Source organism: Arvicola amphibius, chromosome 9 (assembly GCF_903992535.2).
Source record: "Arvicola amphibius chromosome 9, mArvAmp1.2, whole genome shotgun sequence".
In the NCBI taxonomy this organism is placed as follows: domain Eukaryota; kingdom Metazoa; phylum Chordata; class Mammalia; order Rodentia; family Cricetidae; genus Arvicola; species Arvicola amphibius.
This window is the reverse complement of record NC_052055.2, coordinates 101,349,988-101,364,842: the sequence shown is the minus strand read 5'-3', so window position 1 is coordinate 101,364,842 and position 14,855 is coordinate 101,349,988. Positions and strand designations below refer to the sequence as shown.

Below are 14,855 nucleotides of genomic sequence, written 5' to 3'. Positions count from 1 at the left end.
ACCAAAGTTCTTAGTATTCTGGCTCTTCCAATCTTTCGGCCCCTCTTCCCTCTTCTGCGATGTTCCCTGAGCCACAGATGTGGGAGCTGTAATGTAGATGAGTCTGTGGGGCTAGACTCCCCGTGGTCCATTGACCTCTGCCTTGTGTCCAGTTGTGGTTTTCTGTGATGCTCTCCGTTTGCTCTGAATAGAAGATTCTTAGATAAGGGGTGGAAGCCACACTTGCTGGTGGGTATAACAGTAAGATTGAAGATGTAGGATTTTGCAGAGGTTTGTGTGTGTGTGTGTGTGTGTGTGTGTGTGTGTGTGTGTGTGCTACAGAGATAAGAAGGTGTGAGACCCTAGACCTAGAGTTACAGGCAGTTATGAGCTGCCCAAAATAAGTGCTGGAAACTGAGAGCAGCAAGTTCTCTTAGCTATTGAGCCATTTCTCCAACACCTGTTTATAGAATTTAATTCCCTTTTCTGTCTTTTTTTTTTTTTGACTGAAGGGAAAAACTCTTGACAGACCAAAAGGGGGAAAAAAAAACCTCTTTATTATTATTGATAAAAATTTATATATACAAAACAAAATAATATGATAGGCATAAACACAATGGTAAAAAATTTACATAAATATCAATAATTCTTAGGAACATAGCCTAAGAAGAAAAATTTAAAAACCCTATATAATCCAATTACATTAAATCTGAGTATACTAAGTAAAAACAATGGAAAATTGTAAAATTTTTTTGGCTTTTTGAGACATTTTTTTTTTCTGTATATCTCTGGCTATACTGGAACTTACTCTGTAGAGCAGGCTGGCCTTGAGCTCTCAGAGATCTGCTTGCCTCTGCCTCCCTGAGTGCTGGGATTAAAGGGGTGTGCCACCACCACCTGGCTAGAAATTTGTATCTTAAAGATAGAGCTTTACCTTTGAGAGGAGCCTAGTGAAAGTCAAAAAGTTCCTAAGTGAAGCTTGTCCAGTAGACTTGGGTTACTGTAGCCCTGGAGACCACTGAGGCTTCAGACATCACTTCCTGTTTCCATGGTAACACTGAACAGTACACATCAGCTTTGCCATTCCTTAAGGTTTGGTAAAAAGAAAAGAGTATTGTGGCCCTGGATGGAGATATGATATTCTGACCCACTTCAAAGATTAGAACATTTCGTATTATTGTCTTTCCCAGCAGGGGCTAATCTAGGTGAACCTGTTATTCACCTGGCCAGGACAACCCCCCTCAGAAAGACAAGCAAAGGAGCTAGGAGGAATAACTAATTATCACTTTGAAATGATAATATACTTAGCATTCCTCAAAACATACACCATTTCCACCCCAACCCAGACACATACACACACACACACACACACACACACACACACACACTCACACACACTCACACACTTTAATTACTACACAGCTATTACCAGGTACTTTGTGAAGCCTGCCTGCTTTTCTGAATACCCAGCAAAGTGTACATTTTTCCTTCTATTCACTCCTTTTATTTCTTTCTTTAGGATTGTGGCTAGAGTCTGTTCATGCTTTCCATAATGTTTTGGGCTTTCTCCCTGAAAGCTCAGAGGCCACTGCAGATTAGAAATTGGGTAGAGAGACAACGCAGGCATAGCTGGTATTCTGCAAGTGTGTTTCCTGCTTGCCTGGTGTTGACATTTGAGGGTATGGTACTGGCATGACCTTGAAGTTTCATGAGGTTTTCTTTTCAGATAGGGTCTCATGCAGCAGCCCAGGCTGACTTGAAACTCATATTTACTCTGTAAGCAAGGATGGCCTTGAACTCCTACTCCTCCCGCCTTCACCTACCGAGCACTGGAACCATTGCTGTGCAGCACCACACCTGGTTAATGAAGTCCTGGGGTCAAAGGCAGGACTTTGTACACACTAGACAAGCCCGCCACCAGCTGAGCTACACCGCCAGCCCAAGCTTCCAGTCTAAACAGAAAGAGAAGCCGGCAGAGGACAGGGGTACACAATTAAGCAGTGTTAGGATGTGGTTGAGTTGCTCATCTTATTCTGGCTCTGCCAGGTGCACTGCTTGTGGGGCAATACAATTCCCATACAACGATTATTACTGGTTCAAGGTATAACCTCATATCCCAGAAAATGCCCTCCTTTGGGAAGGGGGGCGTCTGTTCCCAAAGAATTTCCTTTTCTTGGACTCCAAGATAAACTCATGTTTATTGGCTAGAAGAGGACATTGTGAACTCTGGCGGTACAATGCTTCTGTTACATTGTGAACGAGGGCAGTACTATGCTTCTTTTACATTGTGAACACCAGCAGTACCGTGCTTGCTTCTGTTACTCTTATCTCTGCTCCCCTAGCTTTTCAGGGGGATGAACCCTCGGTTATCATCAAGCTTAACACGCCTGCATGCATGGATAAGCTGGTGGCCTTGGAGTAAAGCTTGATACAAAGCGAGGGTCAAATTGCAGGGCTTTATCCTGCTGTTAGTTACTTTTTTTTTTTTTTTTTTTTTTTTTTTTTTTTTTTTTTTTTTGGTTTTTCGAGACAGGGTTTCTCCGTGGCTTTGGAGCCTGTCCTGGAACTAGCTCTTGTAGACCAGGCTGGCCTGGAACTCACAGAGATCTGCCTGTCTCTGCCTCCCGAGTGCTGGGATTAAAGGCGTGCGCCACCACTGCCCGGCTGCTGTTAGTTACTTTATGGGTCCCAGTGAGGAGTTGGAGATGTACAAGAACAATCAGTTCCTACATAATTATGATAGAAGGAAGTGGACCCCAGTTGTTGCTGTTGTTTCATTGGGCTATATTAAAAGACAGACAAAGAGGGAAGTTTGCGTTTAAAGATCCTAGAAATAGAAGACACACAGCGGCATGGGGCCATTCAAGAAGCCCTGGGAGCCACAAGGGGGACAGACTATGTGGGATGAGGAGCTTTTCTGCCAGAAGGAGCAGGAGGACGTGAGAATGGGATATAAATAGGCTAAACGCCTGGTTGTTTTTGGAGAAACTTTGGTAGGCTCTTATGCGTTTGTCCTAATTATCTTGTGGCTGGCCTGGAGATCTGGGCAATGTGGCTAGAGGCCCGAGTCAGAGAACTTTTTCTCCTTTCTTTCTTCTTCTTTTTCTTCTTGAGGAGGAGGAGGTAATACCTGACGTCCTACAATTACAGTACTTCCTTTCCCTTCAACATTACCTTCCCCTTCCTCCTTCCTTCCTTCCTTCCTTCCTTCCTTCCTTCCTTCCTTCCTTCCTTTCTTTCTTTTTGGAGAGAGGGTTTCTCTGTGAAGCCCTGGCTGTCCTAGAACTCTCCCTGTAGACCAGGCTGGGCCTGAATTCAAAGAGATCCTCCTGCCTCTGCCTTCCAAGTGCTGGGATTAAAGGCGTGCACCACCACTGCTGGGCTCTGAGAATTTATTGATGGGGTATTGGGCTGTGGACTGAGGAATCCGGGTTGGTGACTTTGCATATTTTCTGTCTCTAGGAATGAGCTACTTGTTGGAGAAGGAGCCCCTTTCAATCAGCAAGATCCAGAGCAAAACCACAAAATGGAAGGCATACAGTAAACGTGCCCAACAATCCCTTGCAGGAGCTTTCCACTCTTGCTTCTGGTCCTTACTTCCTGTTCTGCCTAACTCTGTTTCTGACTGCTCCACAGCTTCTTCCCGGGTACACCATCTTCTATTTTGTTGCTTCTCACCCCCCACCCCCACCAGTGCGTGTGTTGTATATGTACACATACATGCAACGACGCACATCCTGTGGGAGTCAGTTCTTTCCTTTCGTCCAGCTGAACTCTTTTTTTTTTTTCGAGACAGGGTTTCTCTGCAGCTCTTGTAGACCAGGCTGGTCTCGAACTCACAGAGATCCGCCTGCCTCTGCCTCCCGAGTGCTGGGATTAAAGGCGTGCGCCACCTCCGCCCGGCCCAGCTGAACTCTTAAGACTGACCTCAGGCTGTTAGGCTTAGCAGCAGGTGCCTTTATCTGTGGAGCCCTCTCATTGGTCCCAGCCATCACCCGACAGGGTAGCTCTGCCTGCCTAAAGCAGACCTACAACTGCGCTGACCCACCCTGTGCTCCCAGCCCCCTTCCCAGCTCTGCCTCTGCTTTATTCCTTAGCTCGTGCATCACCTGCCTCCTCTCCACAGGCCAAGGGGGGAAAAATCTTTGTTGTTTTTCTGTCTTTCTTAACAAAAATATAAGTTGCCCCCTCCATGTGAACACCTGCTGAATCTCAACCGCTGAGAGCAAGACCACACAGCTGAGGGGGCTTGTGACTAAGCGGCAGTAACCGAATGTGACAAGCACCAAATGCAGCTCCATGGTAAATTAATTCATGCAGTCCATTAGCTGCTTCCTAGAAGCCTGCTTGCTAATTCACGAAAGGGGGGGGGGGAGGAAATGACACTATAAAGAGAATAATATTATCTATTGAGTATTTTAAAGTTTTCCACCATATATGCCTAAAATAAACAAACAAAATCCAGGAATTTTCCTAATAATGAGAGAGATATGAGGTCTTTGGGCCTCAAAATTTTCTGTTTTGCTATTATTCTTTCTTTTTGTGACAGGGTTTCTCTGTGAATGCTTAGCTGTCCCAGAATTCGCTCTTTGGACCAGGATGACCTTGAACTCAGAGATCTGCCTGCCTTTGCCTCCCGAGTGCCAGCATTAAAGGCATGCGCCACCACAGACTGGTCTCATATTTATTTTTTATTGTTTTAAAATCCCCATCCCAGCTGGAGAGATGGCTCAGTAGTTAAGAGCCCTGGCTGCTCTTCCGGAGGATCCGGGTTCAATTTCCAGCACTCATAAAGCAGTTCACGGCCTCTAAAACTCCAGTTCCAGGGGATCTGGTATCATCACACAGGCATACACGCAGGCAAAGCACCAGTGCACATAAAAATAAACCTTTAAAAACAAATAAATGAAAATAAAATAAAATCTCCATGCCACGAAATTCTTCCTTTAAAAAAGACCTACAATTCAGTTATTTAAAATCTACATATGAAGCTGTGCATCACTAAAGTAATTTAGAAAATATTATCATGACAAGAAGGTACTCTCTGCCACGTTGCTGTGACCCCACCCCCTACCACTACCTCTCCAAGCCCTCACCCTTACCTCCCCACCCCCTTTTACTGTCCTGACAGATTTGCTTTCTCTCTCTGTACAATGGTTAGATGGAATCATAGAATGATGTATGGTCGTATTTCTGCTTCTGTATTTCGTCCACGCCTGATCAGAACATAAACATTTAACAAGGCAGAAGGTGGATTTGCATTTTGGCAGCAGATCTGAAGACCAGACACCAGTTCCTGGGATGCTTAAGCCAGGACACAGAAACAGGGCTGTGTAGAGCAGGCCCCTCAAACAGAGCTCCATTTTCCTAGGTGGATTCCCCTTGCAGCTGCTTGTCTCTCCTCATCTCTGTTCTTAGACCCAGTCGGAGAGCAAGAGAAGTCACCAGAAGGGGACCAGAGCTGAAGACCCAAGAGCTTACTGGAGGTAGCTGCGTCTGTCCCATCTCAGGAGGGTAGCAGGATTTGCAAAGCAACTTCTGAACTCCATTCTAGACTAGACCAGTCCCAGATGATAAGCAGCTCCAGTAGAGCATCAGACGGCTCTGCTGGGATCAGGAGCAGGGAAGATCCCTGAACCTTGCAAAGAGCCGGTGTGAGTCAAGACCAGCTGACCATACCCTACCCTCAGAAGCAACTCAGCTGAGCCTAGCCCAGCCACGCTGGTTAATCATTGGGTAGTGCTCCCTCTGCACCACGTCTCCATGTGCGGACTGTTAGCATACAATTCTTTAAAAAGTGTTACTTAAGAGACATTTCCTTCTCAGTACTTCACAGACAGCCGTGACTGATTCTTTGACTTGAACAGGTCAGCGTTATTATCTAACATTTCCCATCACTCCTACACATAAGTTTCACCCCAGTTCTTCAGTTCTGGGAGAGACCTAGAGCCTTTGCTTTCACTGCACTGGGGCCACACTGGTTGCTTTGATGTCTAAAGGGGAACAATGATAAGCCTGCAGAGCTGCCATCTGCCTGATTGGCAAGGAACCCACAACTGAGATAAGAGAATAAAACCCAAACTCTTCTAAGGACAGATAATCACCAGGGTGAGGTTCAGGACTTCCTGGTTACTGAGTCTGCAGGAATACAGGGAACAAATGGGGTTGGGGAAGTGTGGGTTGCCAAAAACTCTTCCCCCACCACTCAGAGTGACTCTCATGGCCACTGGAATCATCCACTGGTGGTGAGCAAGCCGAGCTCCATCCACGACCTGTGTTTGAAGTTGAGCTCATGACTCGCCCTCAGAGTCTCTGAGATTTCTCTGCACCTGAAGCTTTCTTTACCACAGGTGCCAGGAACATGCTAGGTGAGAGCTAATAGCGCTGACTTAGGTCAGGGCTAGAGCAGAAATACTTAGCATCCAGAATGTATGTAGGCCCTAGGTTCTATCCTTAGCACAAAAGAGAGGAGAGGGGAAGGAAGAAGGGAAGAGAAGGAAGAGGAGAAGGAGGAAAAGGAAATGAAAGAAAGAAAGGGAAGGGGTGAGGAAGAAGAGAGGAGAGGGGAGGGAGAAGGAAGGAAGGGAGAGAGGGAGGGAGGGAGGGAGAGAGGGAGGTAGGGAGGGAGAGAGGAAGGGAAAGAGGAAGAGAAGGAGGGAGGGAGGGAGGGGGGATGTATTGTCCATGTTACCTGTTTCACGGAGATGGGAATCAAACCCAGTGCATCATCTACGCCTGACCAATATGCTACTACCAAGCCCCCTTGCTATCTTTCTTTTTCCCTTAGTAGACAAATAGCTTCTAGAGAACAAAACCAACAACCTTACCTCTATGCCACTGTTACATAGTCCCAATCTGGACTGATTGCCATCAGACGAGTATTGGAAATGTTGGTTAAATTGGATAAAATTTTAGGTGTAGGAGAGAAAGTGAGCATATGGAGGTATTGCTTTTGGATGTCATCACTTTCTCTTGGGAAATACTTTATCATTGCTCAGAGACAGTTAGCAATGGGATAACTCATAAGAGTATAATTCATGTCATGTAAATGGTATGAGGTCCAATCTCTGATGTCAGAATGGAGGAGGGTCATAGGAGGCCAAGAGATTAAGAAGAGTGTGAGCAGTCTCTGGCAGATAAGGCATACTTTATTTACCCGTACATAGGCCACTAGGTAGGCAGACGTTCTGGCAGACATTCAGGCCGACAGGCTGCACGCAGGTGGGTACTGGCACAGACGCCACAGCTAGGCACAAACAGGTTTACACAGGCTGCTTGAAAAACCAAAAGATGAAGGTGAAGGCACTGACCTCTGATCCTAAGTCTGTATTTATTAAAAACAATTACACACAAAAGCGGCACTTTGCCAGGAATAGTTATACAAGAGATTATATCACTGCTAACTTTTACAGTTTCCCAGACACCTGGTGGCAACCATTATTAGATGACTCATAGTCCCAGGATGTCAGGCGTCAGCCACGATTTAGTAAATGTCTCATACCAGATAAAAACCATGTCCCCTAACCATAAACTTGCCCGTACAGCCCTCTATTCTTCAGATAGAATTCATGATTACACATTTGAATTAGAATTACAGAAGCTAAAATTGGGGGGGGGGGGGAAGAAGAGTATTTGGTAAAAAATTAAGTTTCCTGAACCAAAATGGAGGAAGTCTTGCCCCTCCTCCCACCTACCTTCATTCCCTGAAGGTTCTACCTCTTGACCCAGGGACTCACTAGGTCTTTCTTTGTGCCTCTCTCAGACTTTCCTCCTGGCCTATCAACATTCAAAATTCCTTTGTCACCTGCTGACCCACAGAAATATGCTCTACCAGGGACTACAGACATCACACTTGTCTGTGATCCAGAGTAGGAAACAGCAACCAAAGAATGGTACATCCATCCACGCGAGAAAGAAAAGAGCAGATATCTACAGCAAGAACTACCTCACACATAATAACTACAGATCTCAACACAAAAACATAAACATGAACAGCCAAGACAATATGCCTCTTCCAGAAGCCAGCAACCCTATTGGAATAGGCCCCGAGAAAAGCAATTTAGCTGAAGCAGTAGACAATAGTCTTCTATTTCAAAATAGTTAAGAATATGGTAAAGTACCTTAAAGAGGTTATGAATAAATGCCTTACTAAAGACTGTGAAAACACAGAGTTGAATGAAATAGTGAAAGCATTTCAAGACATGAAAGTAGAATTTAACATAGAAAACCCCACCTGAAATAAAACTGAAAATGGAAAAAGAGAAACTTCAGAAGTAAGCCTCACTAACAGACTACAAGATAGAGGAGAAAGAGTCTCAGGCATTGAAGACAAGGTAGAAGAAACAGTTAATTCAGTCAATGAAAATGTTAAATCTAAAATAATTCAGGCACAAAATATTCAGAAAGTCTGGGACACTATGAAAAGTCCAAATCTACAATTAATAGGTATGGAGGAAAGAGAAGAAACCCAGGTCAAAGGCACAGAAAATAACTTTAAGAAAATCATAGAAGAAAATTTCCTAATCTAAAAGAAGAGATGCCTATTAAGATACAAAAAAGCATACAGAACACCAGATAGAAGGAACCAGAAAAGAAATTCCTCATGACACATGATCATCAAAACACTAAATGAACAGAACAAAGAAAGGATAGTATAAACTGCAAGGGAAAAAGACCAAGTCACTTATAAAGGAAGGCCCATTAGAATAGCACATCAATTTTCAACTAAGATTCTGAAAGTCTTAGAGATCACAGATACTAGCCCAAACTACTACACTCAACAAAACTATCAATCACAATCAACATTGAAAGAAAAGCAACCAAAAAGAAAGTCAAGTTTAAGCAATTTCTGTCTACCAACCCAGCTCTGCAGAGGGCTTCAGAGGATTTCAGTTTGAAGAAGTTAACACCACATAAAGGATATGAGGAATAAATAATGTAGAACAGCAAATCAAAAGAGGGGCCAATAGGAAACATACCACCACAATGGACCAATAGATATCAGTAAACACTGCTCAATAATACCTATCAATATTAGTGGTCTCAATTCCTCAGTAAAAAGACAAGGATTAGAAAACAGGATCATCTTTCTGCTGCATGCAAGAAACACACCTCACCATCAAGGATAGACATCACTTCTGGGTAAAAAATTGGAAAAATACTTTAGGCAAATGAACCCAAGAAGCAAGCAGTTATAACTATCAAAATATCTGGAAAAATACACTTCAAACCCAATCTAATTAGAAAAATGTAAGGAAAGATGTTACTCACTTATTAAAGGAAAAATTCACCAAGAATTTATTAAAATTCTAAATATGTATGCATCAAAACCAAGGACACCAAAGTTCATAAAATAAACATTTACTACAGCTAAAATTACATATTGACCCGCACACAGGGATAGTTGGTGACTTCAATATCCCATCCTCACCAACAGATAATTCACTCAAATGGAAGCTAAACAGAGAAATTCTGGAATTAATGTCATAAATCAAATGGACCTACATGACATCTACAGAACATTCCACCCCAACACTAAAGAATACACTTTCTTCTCAGGAGCTCATGGAAGTTTCTCCAAAACTGACTACATATTAGGACACAGAGCAAGTCTCAAAAGACATTAGAAAATCAAAATAACACCCTGATTCCTATCTGACCACCACGGATTAAAACTAAATATTAACAGCAACAGAACAAACCAAAAGCTTAAAAACTCATGGAAATTAAATAGCTCGCTAATGAATGAAGCTTGGGTCAAGATAGAAATCAGGAACAAAATTAAAATCTCTTTGTAATGGAATGAAATAAACTATCCAGACCTCTAAGACCCAATTCTATGAGACAAGTTCATAGAACTTAGTGTCTGCATAAAAAAACTGGAGAAATCTTATGCTAGCCACTCAACAACACAATTGAAAACTCTAGAACAGGAAAAAGTGTAGATGTAAAGAAATAATAAAATTCAGGGATGAAATCAATGAAATGTAAACAAGCAAACAGAAAATACAAAGAATCAAAAAATGAAAACTGAGTTTTTTGATAAAATCGACAAGAATTGACAAGCCCATTGTCAAATTAACTGTAAGACAAAGAGATCTAAATTAATAAAATTAGAGAGGAAAGGGGGACATTATAACAGACCCTGAGGAAAATCAGAAACTGTATTTCACCAAACTAGAGAACATGAACAAAATAGATAAATTTCTTGATATATATGACCTACCAAGATTAAATCAAGGTCAAGATAATTATTTAAAGTAGACCATAACCCCTGGAGAAATAGAAGAAACAAAAATTTCCCAAATAAAAAAGGCCAGAGCTAGTTGGATTCAACACAGAACTCTACCAGACCTTCAAAGAAGACCTTAATACCAATGTCCTCAAATTATTTCACAAAATAGGAACAGAAGTAATATCTCCTAATTCTTTTTAATGAAGTCACTATTACTGTGATACCAAAGTCACACAAACACAAAGACCCAACAAAAAAAGAAAACTATAGACCAATATCTCTGATGAACAAAAATTCTCAATAAAACACTTGCAAACAAACGTAAGAGCACATCATAAAGGTTACCTACCATGATCATGGGAAAGGAGAGGCTCTCCTAAAGAAGAGGAAACAGAATATAGTGCTATGGAGAGATAAAGAGGAAACTGGAATAGGAGGAGTAAATAGGGGTGGGGAATGGAAAGAAGGGGTAAAGGAGAGAATATGGGGCGGGGCAACAAACACTAAAGGCAATTTGAAAATCCATATGGAAACCTGCTACTGGAGAAGCTTCCTATTATATACAAACATATATATTTATGTATATGAAAGAAATTTAAATGGAGTCACCAACAGTAAGGGAGACAACGCCCCAATAAGACATCTTATGCCACCTAGTAAAGCCTCCAGTGCCAAGCTAGGTGGTGGGGGCACACGCCTTTAATCACAGCACTTGGGAGGCAGAGGCAGGAGGATCTCTGTGATCTCGAGGCCAGCCTTGTCTACAAGAGCTCATTCCAGGGCAGGCAACAAAGCGACACAGAGAAACCTGAAACCCTGTCTCAAAAAACAACAATGACAACAACAACAAAACCCTGCTGTGCCAGAAATGGGTTGTACATTGTTGAGTCACTGACCACATCATCCCATAGGAACTCCTAAACATAACAGGCTGTTGCCAAGGCTATCGGTTGCTCCTTACAGCCTGATAGTAAGGCCATATTGCTGAAGACAACAGTTGGGGGAGGGGAAATAATCAAAATGTATTGTATGAGAAATATTAATAAAGAAATAATAAAACATGCCCAGATAGACAGAAATGTGATTTTGCCAAGTCTAAGACATGCCTGTGTTTGTCCTTGCTAAGGAGAAGCAGATATTGGACATATGCTACAGCCAGCTAAAGCTCGAGTGATTGTTCCCTGAAGACAGTTTCGCTTCTCCGTGCCTGTTGATCCTGCCCACTGACTGCGAGATGAAGGCACCTGGTTCAAATTCCAGTTCTGCTGTGTTTTGTCCTAAATAGAGTTGGAAGTGGATGCTAGACTATATGCTGCAGGCTTCTTTTCAGAGGCCTATGAATTGTCCACTTGTCCAACCCGAACAATGTCTACAGCTTATCTACAAGCTTGCTGTCCTGCTGCCCACGCCTGCTGTGTTGGGTTTTCTAAAAGCTGATCTTCCTGACCCTTAGCTGTCTTCTGGATTTCTGTAAATTATTAGCCTGAAAAGAAAGATACAGGTGTAACACCGAGAAAGAGGAAATAATCTTGGATTCACGCTAAAGGAGAAGATCACACGACAGATGTTCCCAGCACAAGGAGAGCGCTCAGCCAGGTCCCCGCACAAGTCTCACTACCGAGGGAGAAGCTGGTAAAGGCTTGCTGATGCCTGGAGAGGAAGGAGCCATTCCAGAATCTTCTAGAGTTCAGATCAGTAAGAGGGCAGAGACGCCTGATGGAATAAGCACTAAATTGACCCAGCAGGTGTCCTGGAGTAGACTGCCAAGCCCTGGAGAGAGAGAAGAGCTTTCCTGATGTACCCCACAAGATTTAAGGTAGTTCTGCAGTGCCCCAAGGATTCTAAAGACAAGACCCAGTACCACACACTGCCCAGGTAGTGCCATAGCATCAAAGTCAGAGTAGTTTTCTTGCAGGGTGCAGATAGCCCTGACAAACAGCACTGGAACGTTATTTCCCTCTGGCCTACATCCTTGTCTCGCCAGGAGTCTCATCCCTCAGTACTGTTAGCATTCAGGCGTCTGCGCTGGTCTGCCCTTGGGGTCCTGACAGGACACATCCTCAGCTGTAGCCATAAGAGCGCCTCCTGTACACATTTGCTGTGTTCCCTTTGAAAAGGTGGGCCTTGCACACCTCGCCATCTCTTTTTCTTTCTATCTCTTTCTGTTTCTCTTCCTGTCTCTCTGTCTCTCCACCCCCCCTGCCTCTCTCTTCTTCTTCTTTTCTCTTTCTAAAAACCTAGAAGCCTCTCTCTTCTCTTCTGCTGTTCCTGTCTCTAGAGGCCGGTCTCCCCCCCCCCTTCCCCCTTCCCCCTTTTACATCCCCTTTCCTCTAATAAGAAACCCCTCACGTGAGTTCTGTCGCAATGGCGTCTTTCTCTTTTGTATCAGTTTTCAAATTACAACAAGCACTTTTTTTTCATGTTATCGGAATCACTGGATCATCCTTAAAGCCCCTGACTTTAAACTTTGGACCTCAAAGTTGTGGATGAACACTGTCAGGAAGCCATAGGAGGGCCAGGGGTGATTGTGCTCCTCAGAGACAGGGCTACTTTGTGGGCACGCTGGGGCTGACTAGGTAACTAACATAAAGCACGTGAAGAAGGAAGGAAAAGGCAACGAGGTTGGCATATACCTGTTGGGTAGCGTTGATGTCACCAGTGTTTATGTGGATTTAAATCCCGGGCTTCATGTACGCTAAGCAAGCATTTTATAAACTGAGCTACACCCCCAACCCACTGTTCTTAAAAACAAAATCTTCACCATGTCAGGCACACATCTTAAATCCCAGCACTCTGGAGGCAGAGGCAGGTGGGTCTCTGGCAATTCAAGGCCAACTTGGTCTATGTAGTGAGTTCCTGGACAGCCAGAGCTATATAATAGAAGACCCTGTCTCAAAAAAAATGTACTTTGGTCAAAGTTCTGGAAGCACTATTTGTTCTGTGCTTAGTAACCATGCCAGCTCTTAGTTCATGACTCAGGTCACCATTGCACAGCTGGGTGGAGCAAGGGCAGCGTCACAGGTCTTACCAATCTTCCATGTGACAGATTTATGAGTCAGTGTTTACATGTTCCCCAGCCCACCTTGTCTCCCTTGCAATCCTTACAGCTGTCCTTCCTGTAGGTTCAGGTCTCGGTGCCAACTTGTGCGTCCTCGTCTCTCCTGTCCCTCCCACCTGGCCAAGTCCCAGACTTTTCCTTCAAAGTCCAACTCCCACGCAGTGGCAGCCAGTAGCATTACACAGTTCCATGGCTGGTTGCCTTGACTACCATGTGGCGCTTCAGATCCTTCCTCCCTAATAAATCCTTGGCTCATGGGAGCTGGAGTGGGTATTATTCTGCTGTGGTGTGTTCAGATCCTCGCTTAACATCTTCTAGAATGACTGTATAATGGAACTTTGTGACAGGCATGGATCTGGATCCCAGGCCACCTGCTGAATCATCTAGTCTTTTTTAAGGGCCACAGCAAAGAATTAGATCACGGACACATGATTTAAAATAGAAATACAGTTTATTAAGGAAGAGAAAAAACACCTTACAGTGAAAGTAGTCTGGTGACTTGAGGTTAAACCCTATTCATGGTTATATACTTTGGACTTCTCTTGAGAATGCTCTGCTATGAAGCTCAGATAGGGAAGGGTTTTCAGTCTTTCTACGCCATTGGCTTTTTAAATATGTTAACTTGGATGTAGCTTATTCTAGTCTGTTCTTCTACCACAATCCAACCCCCTCCCCAGAAATCTTTGGAAACACCAGAGGGACCGTGATCTTGCTTAAACCATGTATTTTATTTTATTTTATTTTATTTTTTGAGACAGGATTTCTCTGTGTAGTTTGGAGCCTGTCTGTAGACCCGGCTGGCCTCAAACTCACAGATATCCGTCTGCCTGTTTCTGCCTCCTGAGTGCTGGGATTAAAGGTGTGCACCACCACTGCCTGGCTAAACCTTGTATTTTAATCTTATAAAACTGTGACTTGCTTTTAAGATATGTAATTCAAATTTCAAACTAAACTCGGTATAATTTAGGGACTCTCTAAACAACTCCTCTTACAGAGAAGCCAATATCTGGTCTCTTCAGCCAACAAACAGAATAGAAAAAAAAGAGTCCTATGGTCCATTTTAGGTAGGGACTATGCCCTTCATCAACATGGCAGTAGTTAATATGAAGTTAGAAAAGGTGGAAAGGTTGTTAAGAGCCAGAGGTGGTGGGTGGCTACACGGAATCACTTATGCCCACTGTCAATCAATTACAGAGGCGGGCAATGAGTAACTATTCGTGAGGATAAAAATAGCCAAAGATACTTTGGTTCTGAAATCTGTATCATTCCAACTCTCCATAGTCAAGGGCTCCAAATGATTCAGCCAGCCTTGTGGAATATTTAATGCAGGGCTGGCTTTCCTCTAGGAATTTCAGTGCTCAGAAGAACAGTGTGATTCTGATTTGTGCCTATGAGAAAAAAAAATTACTGAGTGGAAGAAGTGAAAATCAATTTATATCCCAAGACAGAATGGAAAGACAAGTTTTAAAATGAAGGGAGGAGAGAACAGAAGAAAGAGGGCTTGGCTTCGGTGTTTGAGGTGTGGTACTTTTCGCTGTTGTGTTACCACACCATGACCAAAAACATTCCACAGAAGAAAGTTTA

The 14,855-nt window shown here is 43.3% G+C and overlaps 1 long non-coding RNA gene across 1 annotated transcript; it reads right to left on the bottom strand.

Moving 5' to 3' along the window:
• Positions 1–4,820: 4,820 nt before the first annotated feature.
• Positions 4,821–13,381, bottom strand: LOC119822166. The gene is made up of 3 exons (XR_005286738.1): positions 13,296–13,381; positions 7,136–7,250; positions 4,821–4,868 (listed from the first exon to the last, which is right to left on the bottom strand). It is a non-coding gene; the product is annotated as an uncharacterized LOC119822166 (long non-coding RNA).
• Between the last annotated feature and the right edge of the window lie 1,474 nt (positions 13,382–14,855).